The 22,580-nt window shown below is 51.3% G+C and overlaps 1 protein-coding gene across 10 annotated transcripts in view; it reads left to right on the top strand.

Moving 5' to 3' along the window:
* CTBP2 (C-terminal binding protein 2) overlaps positions 1–22,580 on the top strand; it is a 146,244-nt gene that overhangs the window by 31,205 nt on the left and 92,459 nt on the right. For 7 of the 10 annotated variants that reach the window (XM_079137782.1, XM_079137779.1, XM_079137772.1 and 4 more), the window contains one exon: positions 16,724–16,827. The exons of 2 other annotated variants lie outside the window; for them this stretch is intronic. The gene's annotated coding sequence lies outside the window, so the exon portion shown is untranslated. Of the gene's footprint in view, positions 1–16,723; positions 16,853–22,580 lie in introns of all 10 variants that reach the window. One more of the 10 variants, XM_079137780.1, reaches the window with a different exon arrangement.

The raw sequence follows: 22,580 nt of genomic DNA on the forward strand, positions 1-22,580 counted from the left end.
CCAGCGCCTTACTCAGTTTTTCTTCCTTCACCATCAACTGGACATGGAAAGTGCAGCAGGGAATGCCAGGAGTCTAGGGAGGAGGATCCTGGGTCCCTGGATCAGTTGAACTGAGTAGTCCGCCCGTCGAGAACACCCTAGTGATCTGCTTGCTATGGAGGAATCATCATCTCATGTGTGTTAGGTTTGGAAAGGAAGAGTATTAATCTAACCAATGCAGTGAGTTAGGGTAGTTGATTGACTTAATAGTCGGCCCTTTCCACCCCTGCCCCCTTCCTCTTTCACTCTCTGCTTCCATCAGAACATGTCACCTCCACTTGTCACTCGTCCCAGCCTGTGGCTTTCACGTCTGTTCCTTCATGTCCCCTTGTTCACTGAGTGCTGTAGGTTCTGGTCCCCTCCTGCCCCGTGTTGCGGTGGCATGGGTGTTCCTTGCCTTCCAGTGGCATCACCTCAGTACTGTGGATTCTGCCAGGTGGCCCTAGAATTCTAATCCTCAGACCCTGAAGCAGTTGAAAAGGGTCTTGGGTATGATGTCGTAGCAGTGACCTGGCCTCGAGTGGCAGCCATGAGGATGCTCCTTCCTGGCCTTCTGCTCCTGGGAATGTAGTTGGTGGCCCGACACTGGACTCCAGCACCACGTTCCCATGCAGCCTGTGGTCCTGTGCACAGCTCCCAGCCAGGGACAGCAGGGCATTCCTCCTCCCTGCCGTCCCCAGGTACCACAGGGCGGCGGCGGCGGCGGCGTCTCCCTCTGCCTTCCGGCCCCCCTGGCTCTCCGGGAGGTCTTCGTCCTGGCTTCTGTTTCCAGAGGACCCTAGCTAACATGGGCCAGTGCCCAGGAAATTCCTCCAGTTCAGACAGCAAGTCTTTTCTTTTCCGGGTCGACTTTGCCTCCCTCTCGAGTGAGGGTCTGTGCGTGGGGATTTCCAGGATCTGCCCGATCAAAGACGCCTAGGATTCCATGCGGGGCGCGTTCCTCTCGTCGGCGAGTCTCTAACGGCTTTTATCGAAGCATCCCTGCCATCTGGGTGTAGCATCGGTAATGAAAATGGAGTGGAAGCTGCCTTGACCTTTTTGAGTGTCCGTGTGCTCTATTTTAACTGGGGAGTTGCATGCGTTTTCTGTACTTAATACTTTAAAAGCCTCTTGGGTGATAAGAGAGGCTTGTGAGCGCAGCCCGCGCGTGACCTGCGCTGGGGCAGCGCGACTTGAGAGTGAGCAGCCCCACTTTTATAGGATGCAGCTCTCGCAGCCGTGCTGAGGAATCGAGTGGCATGTAGCACCTGGCTTCTGGAAGGAGCCGAGGCAATAGTTTTGCTCTTTGGGAGCTGTTTGTAGCTGAAGGCTGCTCTGCCCCTGGGGAGGCAGCAGAAACCCCTGGGCTGTCCTTTCCCTGGCCTCAAAGCCACGTGGAACCTACAAGCTGCCGATGTCATAGTCCTGGGGTTTTATTCCCCTGGTGCCCTTTTCCTGAGCAGGGAGTTCATGCTGTTTCAACCTGCACTTGACACAGCCTGCACATGTCCACGGCCTTCCAGCAGCCCTGGAGTGCCTGTGGAGAGCTTGTGTCGCCTGTGCCGGGTCGGTGGTTCATGGGCCTCGTTGCAGAGAAGACCTGCCACGAATTGATGGGAGGAAACTGTTCACCAGGGAGGCCCACTTGTCTGTGGTTCTTTTTGTATTGTTTTCCTCTGAGCTAAAACTTTTGGGGAGTGTGGGGTGGAGTGGGGATAGGCGGGGGAGCCTTGGAACATGGTGATCTTGAGGTTCTGATGGGTACGGCCACGTGCGCATCCCAGTACCCATCAAGGGATAGGACATCCGTCACTCCACTAGAGTCCTTGTGGTCTTTTCCAGGCTGTCCCCCACCTTCATGATCACATTAGGCAACCACTATTTTTTCTGATACGATTAGTTTTGCCTGTTCTAGAATTCCCTATGGTAACGTGTAATACATATTATCCGTAATGTGTGTATGTAATATGATGTGCAAGTTAGGTAGCATGTACACCTTTGTGCCTAGAGTCTTTTTCAGTCAACATAATGTTTTCTAGATGCAAAAGCCTGTTTGGGCCTATCTAGGTTGCTTGTGCCTCTGTACCGCTGAGTAATATTCCATTGAACAAATCTACTAGTCTTTGACCTCTTCACCTATTGATGTCCTATTGATGGACACTTGGTCTGTTTTCCAGCTTTGGGTTCTGAATGAAAGTCCTACAAACCATTCATAAACACAGTTTTTCTTTTGTGGACATAGATATCCATTTGTTTTTGGTAAATCCCTAGGGATGGCATTGCTGGGCCATCAAATGGGTATCTGTTTAATTTTAGAAAGAAGTTAGAAGAGTTCATGCTTCCACCAATCACATATGGAAGTGAGAGGCACTTTTTGAAAACAAATCACGATGTCGGCTTCCTGCTTGGGTGCTGCAGTAGGGTGAGAGGGCAAGTGGGTGGCGCCCCCCCCTTAGTTCCCCGACTAACAGAATGGGGCAGGGTGTACACGGTTTGCTCTGCTGGAGGTGGGCCAAGGAGTCCCCACCCAGAAAACATATCCGCGCCCTGTTTAGTTAGCCGGCATCTGCTGCTCTGTATTCCAGATGTTCAGAATGGGTGCCGATCCACCCCATGCCTCTGCCCTGTGGCGTGGTGCCTTGCTTTCCAATGAACCTTGACACCAGCAAGTTGAGGACAAGGGTCTTGTGGCCCTTTGGCTCCTGTTGTGATCCTGGTTCTATTTCATGTCTCTGTCCACCTTTTGCGTTCATGACTGACAGGAGCCCCTGATGACCTCACGGAAGCACCCACTTTTCTAGTTTGCTGAGTGGCTAAGCAGGTGTTCTGAACAGGTGCTGCCAGAGCAGCCACGTGACCTGGGCCATCCAGGGCCCCGGGTCTTGGCTGGCTGGGCGCTCAGCCTCAGGTCGCTGCTGCCAGCTTCCCCAAGTCTCCCTGGGCCGTCACTTTCAGAGTTGTGTTTTATGGGGCTCCTAGCGTGTCCTCTTGGTGGATTCCGTTTTACTTATTTATAACCTTCCTCTCTCAAGAAAGTACTTTGAGGACTTGGAAAAAAAGGCTGTAAGAGGGGATGAGATTGAATGAGGACCAGAGTTGATTTTAAGAGGGGGAAAAAAATGTAAATAAAACAACTGTAAGTTTTGGGCTATAAGCAGAGATGTCTTAGGTGGGGCAGCTCTGAGCCTAGGACCATTCAGTATGTGTCACTGAGCTGACCCTATGAGTAAGTGCCTTGGCATAGGGGAGCTGTGTAGAGGGATGGTCACTGCTGTGAAGCCCTGTCATGGCCCAAGCCCAGGACCTGGTGACATGCCAGGCCTGCAGTACCCTACCTGTGATCAGAAAAAAAGAAAGAGTGGAGGGACCTCTTAGGGGAGGCCATTATGTGAGGGGCCTTTCTAGGTTTTTGTTGTTTTGTTTTGCACCAGGGATTGAACCCAGAGGTGTCACTGAGCCACATCCCCAGTCCTTTCTTTATTTTTTGAGAGTTGCTGAGGCTGGCCTCAAACTTGCCATCCTCCTGCCCCAGCCTCCTGAGTTGCTGGGGTTATAGGCTTGTGCCAACATATTTAGCTGGGGATATTTTTGATTTGTGATAGAACCTGAAATACCTTGAGGAGTCGGTCAGTTGAGTGGGTCTTTTCTCTTTTAAAAACGTTTGTGTGCCATGTCCACCTGAGAGCTGAGGCCCAGTGCTGCTGCCTGGTTTTCCAGGCTAGGAAAAGGTCAAAATTTAAGGTGCAGTTTTCATTGAAGATGTTTCGCTTTTACACCGTTGTAAAGTCCAGTCACGACTCGGGGACCCTTGTGGAGTACACGTGTATGTGGGTGTGCTGTGTGTCCACCTTGGGGATGATTGGCGTAAAGCTTGATAGGAAAGGTCACATAAAAGAACACTGTCACCTGTGAGAGGAGATGATCAGTCCTGTGGGACCGGCCAGGGAGAGGGAGCAAGCCCATCTGGCCCTCTCAGGGAAGAAAACAGGTGCTGTACAGACCGATGGTCCTCATCCCGCCATGTCTTTCTGGTCACCTGTGACTTTCTGCCTTGGCCATCTGTATCCTGGGACTGTGTGTCAGCTCGTGAGGTCTGGGCCCTTCCATCCTTGTCCTGGGAGCAGGGTTTGCCACCCGAGGAGGGACTTTTGTCTGAACCCAAAGAAGAAGAGTCTTTTTGCCAACTCTGGATTTCTTTCAAACCCCAGGAACTCTTGAGACTTGTTAAGTTTCATGGCTGCCTGACTTTAAGTGGAATTGGAGCGTGAGTGGCGAACCCTGGTGTATCTCGGGCTGCATCCCTCCTCTCCTCTGCTTGGTGGAAGTTAGCTTCAGCTCTGAGAGGCTTAGTTACTTACCTGTGGCCACACAGCCTGTGGCTGCCCAGCTTAACTAATTCCAACTCCAGTTTGAAGCAATCCCCTCCAGCCTTCTCCCCAGCACCCCCTGCACCACAGACTTCGTGAAAGGCTCCCTGGAGTTGTGCAGGGCCCTGGGTGCAGCTTCCCCTTCCCAGGTGGGGGGTGTCTGCTTTGGCTTAGGGCTGGCCTTCTATCGGCTTCTCGGGCATGCGGAGCACCTCCAGGATCACTGCGTGTGGGGCCGACTCACCTGCGCTTCGTCAGATCTGGGTGACGAACAGCTTTTGCTGTTGTCTCTGCTGACGCCGAGATGACTCGGATGCTGGCCCTCAGTCCAGGGGACTGCAGTTAGGAAGTGCTCCCATTCGGTCGCCATCTCGACTTTTTGGGCTCTTGGCATGAGACATGCTTGCTACCTGTGCTTAACTGACTCAAAGTTGTCTGGCTTTTTTTTTCTCCTTGAGCACTTATTTTGCCAGATGCTGGGAGGCAGCATTCACCCTGCCTTGGGTTCAGGAGATGCATTCACTCATGTTGGCTACTTACAAAAAATGGCCCTTCATACCTCCCTATGAAGACAGCAGAGAGAGAGAACGTGTTCTCTCCAGAGTCCCCCAAACATTGGATGTTGACAGATTTGCCTTCCTGGTGCTGAGGAGGGGAGGGCTAGAGTGTAAGCTTATCTGTCTCTCTAAGCCTTTTAGAAGAAAGATAGATCTGTACTCTGCGTTTAAATATAGCACAGTGTTTGCTACTGAGATGGCGAATAAGCAATTGAATATGTAGGTCATTGACTTATGAGAATGAGTTCGGAGTTTTCCTTGCGTGTGATTAACACTGTCTTACGATTGGCCGTTGATGCTGTGCCAAAACGGGTGCACAGAGTTCAGCGAGCCATCTGGGAGGGAAAGTGGTGGAATCAGCACAGGATACCTTTGCCCCCTTAAGGTGTTAGGAGTGTGACTTGGTGTTCAGCCCTGTGATTACCGCCAGTGGCGGCGGCACTGACAGCCCGAGCTGTCCTGGGGAGAGATGCCACAGTGCCGCGCTTCTGAGCAGATCCACCAGGAGGGAGGGGGAGAGGGCGATGCTTAAATCGGGATAAATGCCAGCGGTGTATTTTAATACATTCTCGATTCAGAACGCACTGTTTGGAATTGCATATTTAAAAGGAAACTGCCATCCCCTTTTGAAGGTATGTGACATTTAAAAGATCTGTAGCAGAAGATTGGTTTGACAGCTTCGAATTATATTTGAAAGAGTTTTTCTTTTAAAAAAGAAAATGATTACTTCTATTTTAAATGTCATCACAAAGACATAAACATGTTTAATCAAATTATATATTTAATTTATGTAGAATGTAATTTTTACTCGTGTGGAGGAGATTCGCTGGTTATTTTTTTTTCAACAGCTTTGAAGCTGAGCAGTGTTGATTTGAAAGCGGTTCGAGATCCTTGAGTAAATGGCCATTTAAGGGTTTATTGAGTCTGGAAAATAGTACTGTTGGAAAGGTTTTTGTCCACCCATGTGCATGTCAGTGTGCATTTTGAGGATGGGGGTGTTTTCATTACTGTTGCTGGGAAGTAGGATAAACTGTCAAGTGGACTGGAAAAAGTGTGACCCAAAGACAATAAAGACAGAAATGGGGAAGGCACTCCTGTAATTTTCTTCTTTTGGAGTCTTTGAATCAGCAGGGAGTGACTGGGAGCTCTGGCAGAGAGAGCCAGCTCTCCTTAAAAGGGAGGCCCCAGAGGATATGGGAGGACAGACTGGGCACTGGCCCCATGGCAGACCTTTCCCCTGGTAAAAAAGGCTGGTGTAGAGTCTGCGGGCACCAGCCAGGTCCCCGGGCTCCTGCGGGAGGCAAGGGTGTAGCTGTGCCAGGCAACTCTCTGGATCCTGGAGATCTGCTGGGACGCTCCAGCTCCAGAACTTTCTTTGAACAAGCTGGGTGTTGGAAGCTGGCCAGCCCAGCATGCAACTATGTGTGTCAGCCGGACGGACGGTCCTGGCCTGTTCCAGCCTGCTGCCTGTAGTTTCGATTCAGCTAGGCTGGATCAGGGGCCCTGGAGTTCTCCAGAGTGGCCCACCTGCCCAGCTGGGAGCCACCCTGGGGCTGGTTTTCTCTCCTCTCCAGGGCTGCTCTGCCAGGGAAGGCGCCATCTGTCGGGTGTGGCCTGGGGAGCCCTGGGTGGCTGGTAGCAGCTGGGAGAGAGCAAGGCAGCCATTCGTGCCCGTTCCCAGGAAAGGACTGACGTAGCAGGCAGGCGTCTTGGCCAGCTTCAGCGGGAGAAGGTCAGGGTTCAGGAGCTGGGAACTCTTCTGGGCTGCGGAGCTGGAAGACACCGGTCCCAGCCCAGGACCTGAGCAGTATCAACAGGGCTGGCTCCTGGTGAACACTCAAGGAAGGAGTTGCCCTACTTACTAGTCAGCACAAGCCAAATAAGCCAAAAAGTAGGACCAGCTTCCTTGTTACTTTAAAGTTCGCGTTTTGAAGAAAACGTGGATTCCCATGCCGTGGTAGGAGAGGCGGTACTACCAGTTCTCGGAACCCTCCCGCCCATCCCTCCGTGCCTCACTGGAAACATTGTGTGCAGCTGTGGTAACTGTAACAGCCTGGAAATTGACACTGTCCCTGCCCTCACATACTATTTCCCTGGTGTTAGGAGTATGCACTTGGGAGTATGTTTAGTTCTGTACAGTTTCGTCACGTGTAAGGTCCTGTATGCATCAGCCCAAGATCCCCGGTTAGCCTTTTGCAGCCACATCCGCTTCAGGTGGATAGGACAGTTCTGGACTGGCACACCTGGTTACACATGAGACCGACTGGCTTGCTCAGAGAAAGTTCTGGAGTTGGATTGTCTTTCCCCTTCCTGGTGCTGAACCTGGCAACTGTTTTCCAGTTCTTGATTTTCATCATAGAAGAATGCTACACAAATGGAATCGTAAAACCCGCAGCCTGTGCGGATCAGCTTTGTCTAGCTGTGTTCCCCTGGAGACTCCTTCAGGTTGCACATGGCCCTGATTTTTTTGTGTGCTGATGAGGACCGTCCCATCCTGAAGGTTTGTGACCCAGTCTCTCGCTGCAGTGCTGGCAGCAGGAACTCCATCATGCAGACCTGAGTGATCAGGGCCCTTGCTTGCTTGGTGTCCGTCCACTGGGTGACACCCAGTGGGCTGGTGTGATGCACCCAGCGCTGCATCACAGTGGGCTATCTGGTTTGGGGACCATGTTTGTTCCTTTGTTGTGTGCTTTCACACATTGGCTGAAATGTGTGGAGAAACACAGTTGTGGATGTATCGATTACCAGGTCCACTTTGCTCATTAGCGGTCATGATCCGAGAACACACGTGCGGGCCTGGTGTGCTAAGCCGCCAGAGGCTGTGTCGCCGTGTCTCTTCGGGCAGACGCCCTCTCCCCTGTGTGACTGCAGCTGCTTGAGTAAGAGCGGATCCCGGAATCTACTTCCACGGTGAATGTGTCGGCCTGTCTGTCGTGCCTTCAGAAAGCTCTGTTGCGCTGTGCTGTGCTGAAAGTTCGTATGTGTGCTCGCTCATCGAGTGAGGACAGCATTTCTGATTTATCGCCTTGGTGAACATCCGAGCTAAAGGGTGTCTGTACTCGAAATGCAACCGAGTCCTTGCCTACGTGCAGGCTGGGTCAGGGCTCCCAGGGTAAGTTACCGTGTGCACGAATCAGTAGACGGTGTGTGTATGGTGGACGTGTCCCTCTGATGGAAGAGGCTTGGCGGGGTTTTGTGTCGCTCTTCTTTGATTTTTATTCATACTTGTGCACTTGACTCTGCAATCCAGCCAGACTCGGGAGGGAAATAAGGAAAATATGGAACCCAAAGAACTTCACAAAGATTATGGGCTATTGCAAGCAGATGGGGTGGCGGGGTGCTCCCCTGAGCTTCAGAAGGAATGGTTTGGTGGCTACGACAAACACAAGTCAAATGTATTAGCGTTGTCCAGTCAGTAATGGTGATCTCCTTGCTGGTCTTGACCTTCCTGAACCCAAAGTGCACCATGGCTTCCACCAGTCCATCTCCTCCTCCATCTTCCTAGAGGCTTGCCATCCAACCACCCAGTCTTGGCAGTGCAGATGAAAAACCGGGAACCGTTTGTGATTGGCCCAGCACTTGCCGTAGGCAAGATGCCAGTCCTGAGCGCCTCAGGATGAGGTTCTCGTCAAACTTCTCCCAGTGGAAGGACTTGCCACCAGTCATTATGGAATGTGAAGTCACCAGCCTGCGCACAAATCCTGGAATAATTCTGTGAAAGCGGGAACCCTTATAATCCAATGCTTTGTCTCCGATACTGAACACGAAAACTTTCTGCTGTCTTTGGAACTTTGTCTGCAAACAGCTCAGAGGAGAGCCAGCCCAGGGGCTCATCATCAAAGGCAATGTCGAAGGACATGGCGGGATCTACTGTGGCTGACGGGACAACCACAGGCCACAATCATGTCTCCAAACGACTTGTTTTGTCGTTTTTCATTTCTTATGTTTTGTGTTTGTTTGGCTGAATGGAGATGCTGCTGGGCACTGTGCCCTTTTGGGAGCTGGTGGGTGATGGAACAGGAAAGCTCATTTGGTGCCTGAAGTGGGCTCGCTTGGCAAGGTGGGCAACGGGACAGTTGGACATTTGGCTTCTCTCCCTGCCCCAGGTCCCTCTGGGTAAGAGGCAGGGGCGTCTGTGTCTGGGACCATCACATGGGGGCTTGCAGCCTGGGGAGGGGCTTCCCAGCGTGGGTTATCGGGCAGCTGGTCCTCTGAAGTGTTGCTGACGGCGTACTGGTGGGGAGTGGCCAGGACCGAGTCACCGAGTCAGGGCAGACTGCCCTTGCTGCCTGGCTGGTGACCTGGGCCTGCTGTCCTTTCTGGGCCTCATGCACTCCACTGGCACTGATTCATTTTGTTGCTTCCAGAGGAAATATATTCACTTAGGTCTTTGGGGCCTCCATGGAAGTTCGGATTTCCGGAGTTTCTTGGAGGGCTAGTCTCTCTGGCATCCCTGGCCTTGGAGATGGAAAGGACAGTCTCTAGGGAAACAGTCTGCCTGTCACAGGTAGAGCAGCTGCTGCCTTTGAGGGCAGCGATGGTCTTCATTTTCAATTCAAGCCTTCCCCAAACCTCAAGGTTTGGGTCCTTCATTAAATAAGACGGGACCCAATTTCCTTTGGCCTTTTCGTTCCAGGACTCTGGATCCTTCAGTCCACGTAGTAGCTATGTTAGGAAAGCGTTTGTTAAAAGAGACGGCTGATGTGTCGGGGCTTCTGGTGTGCTGGCTCCGTGCTGAGCCCTGCGTAGCAATAGGGCGTCAGTTCCCGCTCCTCCAACCCAGGGGTGAGGACCACGGCACGACTGTGTCCTGGACTCCCTCTGAAGGAAGAAGAGGCTGAGCTCGGCCTGATAATGTTGGGACTACTCGCAGCCTAACTCCAATTTTTTTTTTTTTTTTTTTTAAGGTGTACTGGGGATTGAACCCAGGGGTGCTTTCCCGTTGAACTGTATCTCCAGCAGCCCTCTTTTATTTTTTATTTTGAAACAGGTTCTCGCCAAGTTGCTGAGTCTACCCTTGAATTTTGTCCTCTTGCCTCCGTCCCTGGGATTCCAGGTGTGCTCCACCTGCACCTGGCACCCCTGTGTTCTTGACTGCTGCTTGGTCTCTGAGTTCTCCAGGGTAAAAACTGAGTTCTGTCTGCTGTCAGGGAGGTGGACACCTGAAGCAGTGAACAGGACAGGCAGCCTGGCCTTTGGCACCACGTGAAGGACTGTGGTAAGGTCACTGGGTGACCAGAGCCCAGTACCTGGCTGCATTCATTTTACCCACCTCGGTGTTCCTAGTCAGTGTGTCTCATGCGGCCTGTCGATCCCACCGGTTGGGGGATTTGGGAGTTGGCTACTTGACTCCCAAGCCATCCTGCTCTTCCTACTGCTTCTTGCTGCTCATTCTGCTGCAGTTCAGTCCCTGGGGAGAGCTTGGCTACACCCTGCTGGGAACTCTGCCTGTGAAGCCCCCGTGAGCCCTGTAGCCACCCACTGGCCCAGGGGTTCTCGGAGTGCCTGTCCCCCCTTCCCCGCCCAACTCTTTCTCCAGTTGCTTGGCCATTGGGATTCTGCCTTCTGCCTTGACGTTCCTGAGGGCAGCCTAGTGTGTAGTTTGTAGGGTGAACTTGGAACCTGAACTTGCAGGAGGGCGGAGGGACACTCAGCCCACCTGGTGGAAGTGCAGCGGCGGCACCTGCATCCTGATGGAGCCCCAGGGGCAACCTGGCAGCGTCTTGCCAGCAGCGTTCTCAGCCCCAGTCCTACTTCCTGGCCTCGGAGCCCACAGCATCTTCTAGATTGTAGGAAATCCTGCTCTTCGCAGAACGTGGAGAAATATAGGAGCGTATGTAGAAAACCAAAATGATTTTTATGTTATAGGTTTTAAAAATCCTCTTCAATCTCAGCACAGAGAAACATCATTTTGGATATATTTTCTGCCTCTTATGCATATATGTATATATTAAAAAGTGAAATTCTCTGAAGAATATTTCTAAATTTAAGATTTGAATGTGCTTTGTAAATCATTTTCTATTTGACCTGTAGTTACTTTTCCCATGTATTTGAATTTTTTGGAATACTTAACAATCGCTTGCATTATTTCAAGATGACAATATAGACACAGGTATAACATGGTATTCTGAGTAGCTCTTATTTATCAGGGGAGAATTGTTCCCTCCCCTGCTCTTCCAGGAGGCAGTGGAGCAGGGGTTAAACTTTTCAGAAGTGTTGCCCACTGCTAGATAGATGCCCAGTGCTTCTTCCACCAGCATGAGGGGTCTGCCTTGTGGACTCTGCAGATCAGGGAGTGTCCTGCTGTTGGATTGTCCCATCTTGGGACATGCAACATCTTTGTGTGTTGAAGACCCCTCTGCTGACTGTCTAGCCCCTTCTGTGGCTCCTTGTCCCCTGGCAGACTGGGTGTCATTGGTGCTTGGTGGGGAGGAACTCAGAAACACCTCTGCTGTCCCTTCCAACTGCAAGGGAGAAAACCGAGGCCGCAGCCTCCTGTCAGATGCCCAGCTGGTGAGTAGTCATTGACTACTGGGCTCATCTCTGACATCCATTTCTTCTGAAGTCATTCTCAGCTGTGTCACAGGTGTGCACCTCAGCTGGTGGCCGTCCAGTTCAGTTACTGTGTGGAGATGTGAAAGACCAGAGATGATGCCCGGTGGGCCTCTGGGATATGGGTTGACCCCCAGCCTGGTGAGTTTAGTGGAGACTTCCTTAGAGCTGGGCCAGTTTGAGAGACCTGGCCCACTGGCAGGCATTCCTTACTGCTCTGGTCTTTTCTGTTGAGGTGACCGTGTGGCTGGGAGTAGGCCTGTGGCGCCCCCACATACGCACAGACCTGGGTCCTGGCCAGGCCTCTGGAGCCTCGGGCCCGTTGCGCACAGCAGCTGCTTTTGCTTTCCCGCCAGCTGGGCAGTTTGGGGTGTGGGAACACAGCTCGAGTTCACGAAATGACGTCATTGTGTGGGCTGCTGCTCATGGATCCATCCTTTTTTTGCCTTTCGAAACTTGGCCAGCACCAGCCCTGATCGGCAGCACCCATTTATCAATTTGCGCTCCGTGTTCTTCTCTCCAGTTGCTGCCAAGCCCTCCCATCTGCCATTCCCACGCCCTCGTTTGTTTCTCCCTCCTGGAGCTTCGGGATGGGGCACTCCAGCAGGTCGAGGCCCCGCCAAGGCCCCCAGGCAGCTTCTCCCCTCACCTGGCCTTGGCCTGCCTAAGGCCGTGGGCTCTGTATCGTCCACAGGCTCACTGCTGAGAGGCCCAGCAGAGCAGGGTTAATTGGCTACATCTGAGACAACACCCGGGCGCTATCCTATTTTATTTCCTTAAGAGCATGGCAGAGTCCCAAGTTGTGCCTTCCAGTGTTCCATGGCCGTCCTTGCGTTCAAGACAAGAATTCTTTTAAAATATGGCCGTTGGGCCGTTTCATGTTCTTAAAACCTAAAACCAGCTGAATACATTTAATATCACTTAATTTCCATAAGCACTTCTCAAAAGGCCATGTATGTAAAGTTCCTGCCTGGAGGACATTTTCCTTCTCGAAACAGTGGAACTTGGGACATAAGTGTCAACTTGACATGGAGTGTGTCCTGGCCAAGGTGGCCATAGAGAGACGTGGAGAGAATTAGCTTTCAGGACACCGCCCCCTCCCGCAACCCGAGGATAGTCGTTTCAGAGTGGCCAGTATGGCTTATTTACCATGAGGCAGTACTTGGTGGAGTCGAGTTCCGGGAGGAGCAGTCTGCCGTGAGTGACGGTGTTCTGGCTCCTGTGCTGTGCTGCCGACAGTGTGCTCTGCACTGGGTGGGGGCAGTTTCTTGGTTCTCCCTGTGTGCCAACCAAACCAGAACGCCACCCTGCAGTGTTCTTCCTCGGCTCCTGTGGCGACTTCGTGGCTGCTCCAGCGATGCCTTTGTGGACTCCCGTCTGGTTTTAGTAGTAAAGGGGTCTGCGGCTTTGGATCTGTGAGGGTCTGGGAGGCGAGACTTGTAGAAGCCATGAGCCTGTCTCATGGCCACCTCCTGGTGTCCACATTCATCTCTTAAAGACCCTTCTCCTGATAACTGCCCCAGCTCACTGGCCAGTGCAACTTAGCCTTGAGAGGAGGTCAAGACCACTGCCCCAAAGGAGTGGGTGAGGCTGACCCATTGTCCTCATGGGACAGTAGACGGGTATCAGAAAGCCTCGACAACTCGGAAGTGAGGCAGTCTAGACAAGGAATCCAAGTAGTTTCAGGAAAGTCCCCCGGGCTGAGAAGAGCCAGCATACCCAAGCCTTGGTTGGGAGAAGTAGTGCCAGAATGCCTGTGCCAGATGGGTGCAGGTAGGTGGGCACTCTGGAAACGGTGCCCCCGGCAGGGTGGAGCGCCCGGGAGCCCGGGCTGAGCCGCCTGCGTGTCCTCGCCATGGTCTACGGCTGGGTGGTGAAAGGTGCCATCCAGAGCCCGGAAGCCATTCCAACGTGCGGACAGGACGGGCCCTCCTGGAAGAAGCAGGCAGAGCCTCGCGGGCCTTTTCAAGGTCGTCTGAGGCTCATCACAGGCGCTTGCAGATTTCCCAAGGTGCTAATTTCATTGAGTTCCAGAAAAGTGTATTTCTTCTACACTTAGAATGCAGCTTTCTTATACCTGACTTCGTAAAAGAAAAATTAGAAACCCAAGTAGACCAGCTGCTCCCAGCTGGGTTGTCCACTTTGTCCCCACTTTCTCTCCCAGGACGCATGTGCCTGCCAGCCCTTCTGTGATCCCTGTGGGAGGAGCACCTGGGGCCGGGGATGTTTAGTAGATCCCCCAGGCTCATGACACAAGCCAAAGACAGGACCCTGTCTGCCAGAAGCAGCCGAGTTAGCCTGGACGCCGCTGCGTCGAAACAGTGGTGATCTTAATCAGCGAAGTCATTTCTACAGCTGGCTGTACCCTCCTGGAAGTTCTTAGAGAAATCCTGCCAAGAAAATTCCCCCTGGCAGGTCCCCGGGGCACACCTCCACGCTGCACTGTCAGCAAGTATCTGCCGAAACCAGTATTCTTGAATTTTTAGCTTTCCTATAGCTGCAATCTTTTTAAGAACTTCTCTCGACCTTCAAGTAACAGTGGGCCCTTGCTTTAAAGGTCCTGACAGTCTTCCAAGTCTTTTAATGTCCCTAACCCACTAAATGAGCTGTCACTGTTGCTTGGCAGTCCACGGGCTCCTGCGAATGCCCCTGTCTGACGTCCCGTGGAATGTCACCTCCTCTGTGAGGCCTCCTCCAGACAGAGCTGTGCTTCCTGTTTGTTATTTTCACCGTGGCGATCTCGAGTCAGAGCCGGGACCCGCTACTGAGGTTGGGTAGGTGTTGGCAGGTCATTGCGTTTGTCCTCAGACCTTTGTTTAAAATCAAGATATGATGTTACACATTGACTAAATCTTGTCCTCGTCCCCCTAATTTCTTTTCCTTCTTTCCAAAAGGGGCAACATCCTGGGGTTAACACGTCATTTCCTTACATTTTTGAAAACTGATTTCTTATGTTTGTATATCGGTAAACATTTTTGTGTCTTCTGTGCAAAACATTGGAAATAGAAAAAGGAAGCCCCTGGCCAATTAGGACAAGTAGTGCTTCTCAGGGAATGTAAATTCTGTTACACAATTAACCAAATCATTGATTTCTTATGTTCCAGAAATGAATAAAATGAAATCAAAGTATTTAACATTTAGAGACTTGGAGATGGACAGGGTAGACAGTAGCCTGGGAGGGAAGCTGTAACAGAAGGTACCGGCCTTGGAGATGGGCTTGGAAGGGTGGAGACAAGTTGACCAGACAAACTCCCACACCTGAGGGATGGTTCCTGTTGGGCATGGTAGTGCACACCTGTAATCCCAGTGGAGGCTGAGCAGGGAGGATAGCAAGTTCAAAACCAGCCCAGGCAACTTAGCAAGACCATGTCTCAAAAAAATAAATAAATAAATAAAAATAAAGGGATGTAGCTCAGATTCAGGATAGAGTGCTTGCCTAGCATGCACAAGACCCTGGGTTTAATCTCCAGTATCACTTTTTTTTAAAAAAGGAGGTGGCTCCTTGACTCTGGATGACTGTCACTAAAGGTTTGGGGACCTACTGAAGATCTGTAGCAGTCCCTCTCTTCTGTGCATGTTAAAAGACTGGGATGTCTAGTTTCTTTAAATTGTAGAGTTGGGGTTTGTAATATGGTGTAAAGTGCCTAGAACAATGAGATCTTTCTTCATCTGGGGTGTGTGATGATCTTGAGTATAGAGACCACCCTGCCCAAGTACACCTGAGCCTCCATGCCTAAAAATTCAGCATTGAACCCGTATCGGAGTGGAAATAGTTGGAGGAAACAGCCAATGTAAAAATCACAGCCCAACAATAAAAAAATTGGACAGATTTTAAGAGGTAGAATGTAGCCACTATTCATGTGGCTTTGCCATTACAGAGATGGGATAAAGTGTGTGGGAAGACTTGTGTGATTTATGCAGAGAGACTCCATTTTATACCAGGGGCATCCAAGAGATGTTTCTGCAGTCCTGCCTGCCGTTGGATCTCCTTGTGAAGTGGGAGCTGGCTGGCGGGCTCCAGAGCTCTCTCTGCTCCTTAAGTGAAGTAGTGAGTTGAACACAGGATCGAGGTTTTCTTTGGAAGCGGGTGGAGGTCGGGAGGTCCGGAGGTCTGGAGGCCTTCTCTCTGACTCACTGTATGATGTCTTTAACAGGATTGGGTCCTAGGGCTCAGCCCTCGTGTTCTAAATGAGAGCGATTAGGAATCCACAGCTTCCTGAGATTTGAGTGGTTGGAGAGGTGGAGTGTAGCCAGGAGCTGGTCACCGTGACGCATGCCTTTTTGTGTGTCCTGGTTGTAAGGAAGGCGGGGTAGGGTGGGGCATGACAAGGACTGGTGACAGTGGTTCTGCCTGCACAGTGTACCTCTGACCTGCCTCCTGAGGCTGGAGGAGGGTCACCTTGCTGTGCGGGCTCCCCTGCTGTAGAGAACTCCCAAGCTGAGAAAGTTCTTTCTGCCTCACAAAGCCGTGGAGCAGGCCCCGGGCCCCGGGCCTCCGCCACTGCCCAGATGGTTGCCTTTTCTGTCAGCCATCAGAGGGACTTGGCTGCCCTCGCCTTCTGCAGCTCTGTATGTAGGAAGTGGCTCGGATGACACCCCTGGTGCCATCTATTCCTCTCTACCCCTGTACAGTGAAATAAATGTTCAATGCGTCACCTCACTTCATACTGCATTCGCTAAGAAAGTGCAATTTTATTGAACATTAGGATTGAATTCTTAACTGAGTAATCAATTTCAGTAGTAAGTTAAGATGACCTTCTATTAATGGACGACTGCAACCGTTCATCAGACCTACAGTAGATTAACGGTTGTCAGCATTTATGCTAATAGCACTTAGAAACCGTGGGCTACAGATCGTGCTTCATAATTCTCAAAACAGTTGGTAATACTTCTGCTCAACGGTATCGATTGTTGGGTCCCTTTGCTTGCCACTCGGAGATGTAAAGAAAGCTTAAATGACATTTTCACGGTGACAACACAACCTGGCCTTCTGGTTTTCCACCCTTGGCTTTGTGTCAGAGTAGATGGAAAGGGTTCATTTGTTCTGGTGCTCTACGGGTTGATTTGATCTGGTGTGTGACTTCAGCAAGACAAATAGTATTTTTAATGAAACCATTTAATAACCTCGGCTAGCGTAGAGTCGGGCATTGGAAGATGCAATTAAAGGCTGGCTAAGATGTAAACAACACCCTGCTTCAGCCTCACTGATTTGATTCATTTTGCTTTCAGGGTCTCACCACCTTAAATGGTTTTGAACCAATGAAGCTGCATCCCCTTAGGAAGACGGACAGCCCATCGTGTGAACTGTAGAATTTGCAGACAGATTTATATTGGTGAGTTATTGTAAAGCATCTCCAGGTAAAAGTTCAGTTTTCTAAAACCCCCTCTGGAACGTGTTTTCAATTAGTTGATGACTATGGATCGCCGGCAGCCTGTGGATGTTTCTCTGGGATGTCTAATAGCAGGATCATATTGATTGTCTTTCAATTAATTGCATCTGGTATTTTCATTTATCAAAAGCAAAATACATGTAATTAACTCTGAAGCAGTACAGTTCCTTGTAAAGTGATTCCTGCTGCTGCTATAAAGATAAGTCAACGGAAATCACACTACAAGGAAACTCAAGTCGGGATGGAAATAGTGTTAGGACTTCTCAATGTATTAATTAAAAAGAATAAAAATGAATCAGGGAGATGGTCTTGTGCCACCCCGGCCCCTTGTAAGATAGCAAAGGGATGTTTTTAGAAAGGAAGCAGCTTGCTGGTGAGGGTGGCTCTTGACTGTTTAGATTTTCAGAGCTGCCAACCTCTGGGATGTCTTGGTGTGGAATGGTTTTTTCTGGGGGAGTTGATTGGGAATTTGGGTGTAGGCAGGAGACGGCATTCAGTTCTGCCTACAGTCATTTGGTGTGTGGTGGAAAGAGAATCGATTGATAACAGCTCAGTCTGCAAGGTTTGGGGTTCAGAGTTTAGTTTCAACACGCCTTCAGCCATTCACACAAGGTAGGGGTCTTACCCCAAATCTCCGAGTGGCGATGCTTCTGATGGGATTGGTTTTTCTCCTGCCTTTTAAAAAGACGTTCTATCCTTGAATGAACAATGTCATTCAAAAGCAGGAAAGGTCTCAGCCGGTTTTCTTGATGTCCAACAGGAGAACGCTGACTTTGGCTAGGAGGAGGGTCAGGCTCACCCCGCTGCCTCAGGTCTGACCTCCCGAGTTGAGGGGGGCCGTTAGTGACTTGGAGACCCTTACACTGGATCGAGCCGCGGTGGGGCCTGGCTGACTCTCAGACGGGTGGGTCCTGACTGGGAAAGGTCTTGCCCGCCGCCTTCCTCACTTCTCCAAGTGGTCAGTGCAGAGGGCAAGGCCAGGGCCCCAGACTATGCCTGCAGATGATGCGCCAGCACAATGTGGCCTTCAGCAGGCAGCGTGACCTCTTCTGGTCATGTGGAAGGAACCCTTCTTGGAACGCTCTCAGGATGAAGCTCTTGCAGGTCTCTGGAAGCGGCGTGTACTCTGTGCAGGCAGCCACCCCTCCACCTCACCTGCAGTCAATGTGTAGCAACACCTTGGCTGCTGAATTGCTTCCAAAGGCTGGCCCACAGGGCGGTTCGACCCTGTCGAGATCCCTGGTGGAGACAGAAGCAGGCAGATGAGAAACCCACAAGTCCGTCAAAGTCATGGCCTTAGAATGGCAAACATGCGAGGCAGTAGAACCATCTTTTATGTCATTTTTGTCATCCATGGTATTTTTGAGCGTGTTCTAATTCAATAGCATTCCATTCCTGTTGTACCCGAATTCATGTTTTGGTTTATGGCCTTTTGTGAAAACTTTACACTAAACATGTCAGCTTTCCCTTCCCAAGGAAGGCTCATGTTGTGATTCATAGTGAAGGGCGACATGCTAAATCTAGACCTCTTGCATTTTGTCCTGCTTTTACTGTCTGTTCTGTCTGCTGACAGTTGCTATGGTGAAAACCCGTTCTGCGTGGCCACTTGCCGACCTGGATCTGGAGCTGATGTTCTCGCCGCTTACCCTGTGTGTGGGTCCTCTCCTACCGTGCTGTATCACGTGGTGCTTTGTGTGCCACCTAGTTATCTGGTGATTTTAACTGAAGTGTCAGGGAAGAAGCCCCTTTGGCCGAATGTCTATAAATGAGTGGAAGGCGGGTCAAAGCGCTTTGCTTTTATGCAAAGTGATGGTGGACTAATGGTGGCCGTGGATTTGCACACAGCATGATGGCACGTCGGGCTGCCTGTGCACACTGAATGTTTTGACAGATTGCAATAATGATGTGGAAGCTTGGCCTGCCCAACAAGGCCTCTGGAGGTGGCAATCTGAGGGGACGGTGCTGGCCACTCAGTGTGCGGGGTGCTGGGAGGTGCCTTGCCCTGCCTTGCTGGGGACCCAGGTTGTGCTGACCATCTGAAGTGGCAGCTCTGGGTGCCAGGTAAGGTCCTCACCCTTGTTGGGATCTCTGACCCATTTCTGGCAGAACAGACATCTTTCTTCTAATAAAAATGGGAGGAAAAGTACAACACTTATTTGAGAAACAGTACCTAAGCCTCAGAGCCTGCTGTCACGGACTGTAAGGCCGTGTGGTGTCTGGCCATGGGCACTGTGGTCCCGCAATGTTGCAGCCTCCCAGGGCCTTCTGGGTGCTCAGTGTCAGCCAGCCAGTGTGTCCATCTGGGTGTCCTGCCCCAGTGTTTAGCCCGGAGGCACAACTGCCATTGTTGGAAACCACAGATCAGAGGAGGGGCCTTGGGGCCTTTCATCTCTGGGGGACTGTCGATGAGAAGCAGCCGGAAAGCTGAGACGGGGCCCACAGCCATGCTGCAGAGCCCTGGTCACCCTAGTCCGCCCTCTGCGAGGAGGGGACGCCCTGCTGAAACAGGTCTTGTTGGGATGGCTTTTACTCCTGGGCCTGCAGGATGTGGCTTGTGCTTCAATTCTCAGCATGCAGTTGCCATTCTTGGTCTCCAAGAGCACACGGGTGGTCTGTCCCCAGCCTGCCATGCGCTTGAGACTCTCAAGAGTCCTAGCATGGCTTCCTGAGTAGCACTGGAGCCACCATCCAGTCTGACCCCTCTCTAATCCAAGTCTAGTGGGTCAGCCCTGGCCACTCCTGCTGGGCTGTTGGTAGAGGACACCCACCCCAGCTTCTGGTTCCAATCAAAGTCAGGAGGAGCAGAATGAAACTGAAGGTCTCAATTTCCACTCTGTCACCCTTGTGGCGAAGGCTGCCTGTGCTTTCTGGGGCTTCCTGCCAGGGTGGGTGTCCCACTGGGGCCCTCTTTGTGACAGGTGGCTCCAAGCTGTGCTTCAGGAAGGGTGGGCAAGCCCTCTGGTCCATTGGGGAACCACTGAGTATGTCACTGTCAAGCACCCAATTTGGATGCTATGCTGAAAAGTGTAGATGTGACCGGCCGGCCCCAAGGACCTTGTCACCTGGGCTAAGATCCCCATTTCCTACATGAGGAACTAGATGCTCCGATCTTCCTGTCAGTACCTGGGACCTTCCTATAGACCTGGGGTTCAGGTGCTGGTGGCGTACTCCCAAACCCAGGTTTCTCCTGCTCCCTGCACGGTGAGAGCCTTCAGAAACACTGCAGTGATATGACTCGCTGTGTCAATATCAAGGACCCTGTTAGTCCGTGACTAGCCTCCTGGCGTCTGGACTGCTTGGAGGTTACTTTCGAGAGCGTGTGTGGCATCAGTCCCTGCCCCCAAGCTTACGTATGGTCCAGGCACAGCGGAGGTGACTGTGGACTCTTCTGCCCTCATGGTGTTGCTGTGGGAGGGGCTCCTCCTCTGCCCTCTGAAGCCAGCCGTGACCACTGAGCAGGCCCAGGCCGCGTGAGCTCCTGCCCCGGCGCTGGTCTTCCGCTGCACCCAGGAACCACAGCCGGTGCTGTGGGACAACCAGAGGCAAATGTCGGGGACCGAGCACTGGCCTTTACCTGAGGCTCGGAATGCGCTTGCTGGAGGGAGAAAGAGTGGGGGAAGAGGGTGCAGCAGGGAGGGCCCTAATGTGCGGAAGGAGGATTTTGTGTTTATGGTGAAATTGAAGTTTCGGGAGGTTTGGGGTGCACAAGTTGATGTGTGAGGAGGCAGGGAAATTAGCTTTCTTGTTAAAAATGTTGGCTCTGGACTCAAGTTCCTGGGCGTGACTAATGGCAGAGGGCAGGGTCTTTCTTTCTGCAGGTGTTTCTGTGGAGAAGTTACGTGTTCCCGACTCCATGATTGCTCACAGTGTGGGGGACCGGCAGCATTTTCTGCTTCAAGCGTGGTCTTGTTTTTAGGCAGTTGAATTTGGCTCTTTGTGTGTGGGGGTGCGTCACCTCACTGAAGTTCCAGGGATTTGCCCGGGTTCGAGAGTAAAGGGCCTAACTTTGAACTTGCAGCAACTCCTGAGTTGCATAAGCTCAAGGTGATTCTGACAGTGCTAGAAAGAGGATTTGCCCTCAACCCGCCCACATGGTAGGAAAGTACCCAGGTACTTTCAGAATTCGTCACAATGACATTTCTGGTCCCAATTTTCATGGTTGCTTGAAGAGCAAAAAACCGAATGTGTTTTCTAAAGTAACACTCTAGGAAAGAGCCCTCGGGGAAGGTGGGTCCCCGGCCTGGTGTTTTTATCTGGTGCAGAAACAAGGGTGCCGTTGCCTAGACTTTCTCCTCTGGCATCCTCCTAATGCTGACAGAACAGGTTTGCTTTATTTATTGATTGATTTCATTTATTTTTGGCAAACTTCGGCAACTCCCACCTTGCCCCAAGCTGTTACAAATAAAGTCTTGGTTAACTGAATGCTTTTGCAATTCATTCTTTCCATGTAGCAATTAAGATAATTCCCCCAGACTTGTACCAGTTAAGGATAAATAGCAGGTTTTAAAAGAAAATGCTGCGTAATTCACTGGTTTGTGTGTGTGGGAACATGGGTAATCCATGAAAACCTCTTCCCCAAGTGGACTCCCGTGTAAGGAGTAAAGTGGGACATTTTTCTGTATTTATCCTGAGAAACAGGCCGAACAGTGACATTTATACATATTTCATAATGTGGTTTCTTTAGGCACACAGAGCCAACAAATCAGTTTCTCAGCAGTACACTATTTAAAAGAAACAGAAACAACCTGTGGGGTAAGTTGCAGAGGCTGTTAAAATTAATTATATATGGCAAAAAGATAGAACATTAGGGGGAAAATGTTAATGTGCAAGGATAAAAAACATAACCTGTGAACAAACAGCGGTTCAGAACATCTAATGACAGCGCCGGATTTCCTCTCTCCATCCGTGGACTCGGTAAGATGGCTCCCGCACAGGACCCTCCCTTGGTCCATTCTCGGGCTGGCAGATCAGGTGTCCCTGTGAGCTTCCCAGCTGGATCTGCTTGGAGAGGGCCTGGACTTCTCAGAACAGTTCTGCTGTCTTTGACGTGTTTTGCAGAAAACAAGACTGGGTAGTGAGGCATCTGGTCCTGTCGCCTGGTAACGCAACACCTACTCTGTGGTCGCCTTCCCTCTTGCAGTTCAGCCATACGACCTTTAACTCGTTGGAAACCTATTGTCCTGGGTAGGGCGGAACCTGCAACTCCTTGAAAAATTGAACCAGAGCTGGCAGCGCAGTGACTTTTTCATCTGGGGCCTGGGGAGGCGGGTCTGTGGGACTTAGCCTTAGGAAGGGTCCCAGAACCCGGGGCAGGCTTGATCCTTTCCCAGGGGAGGCTTGGACCAAGGGCTCACTCAAGGTGATTGTGTCCTGCCCTGTGTGCTGACTGAAGACAGTTTTATTTCTACCATGTGGGCATTCCAAAATACAGGATTAGTTGGGAACAGGGAAGAGAGGGGTTCTCTGTCCTCTAGGACCTTGACTCCAGTGCTGTTGGGCACTTGGCTTCCTCTGCGTGTCTCTGGCCATGTCAGGAGCCCTGGGATTAGCCTCTCTGAGCATCATGCTCACTCTGCTTGGGCACCCCCACCCACGTCACTTGCTTGGGTTTTTACTCATGTGCCCTGAGTGCAGGAGGGTGGCCCCATGTCCCGTGAGAGCCCATAGCTGGACTCTAGTCTGTTTGGGTTTCTTCC

The sequence above is a fragment of the Sciurus vulgaris genome (genome assembly GCF_902686455.1).
Source record: "Sciurus vulgaris genome assembly, chromosome: 4".
Classification (NCBI taxonomy): domain Eukaryota; kingdom Metazoa; phylum Chordata; class Mammalia; order Rodentia; family Sciuridae; genus Sciurus; species Sciurus vulgaris.